The following is a 562-nucleotide window of genomic DNA, read 5'->3' on the forward strand; positions in this document are numbered from 1 at the left end:
CACAAAAACCTATTAAGAAGTGCCCAAACTTTAAAGGCTACGGCCACCCCCATTCGGGGAGTATCGTCCTCGGCAAGCTCGGATGGCTCGGACATCGAAGCCTGGGGTAATAAACTTATTGGGCAATACCCGAACTTAAAAGGCTACGGCCATCCTAGAAACGGCTCGGAGACGCCTTCAAAATTTCCAAACTGATCCAAAGGCTACCCTCGGCAAAATTATAATCTAAAAACTTCTAAATAAGAACTTTGGGGAAAGCTTCCGGTCATACCAAGCCCCCACGAATTATAAATAAAATCACATCGAGAACCAGCCTTATTCGAACCTCCGAAATAGACCTTATTACTACGTACTATGGCATTTGAAATCTTTGCAATCGTAAAGAAAAATTCAAAAGAAACAAACTTGAAAATTGCCAAAAATACAAAGGCCAAATGGTCTAAAAAGAAATAGAAAAATAGAAAAAAAAAAATCTACAAGGCGCCTAAGCGTGATCTTCGCCGGGGCCCGCCTCGTCACCAAGATCATCGGGTTCTTCTCCGCCCTTGGAGCCCTCGGAGCC

This window comes from Nicotiana tabacum, chromosome 12 (assembly GCF_000715075.1).
Source record: "Nicotiana tabacum cultivar K326 chromosome 12, ASM71507v2, whole genome shotgun sequence".
Taxonomy (NCBI): Eukaryota; Viridiplantae; Streptophyta; class Magnoliopsida; order Solanales; family Solanaceae; genus Nicotiana; species Nicotiana tabacum.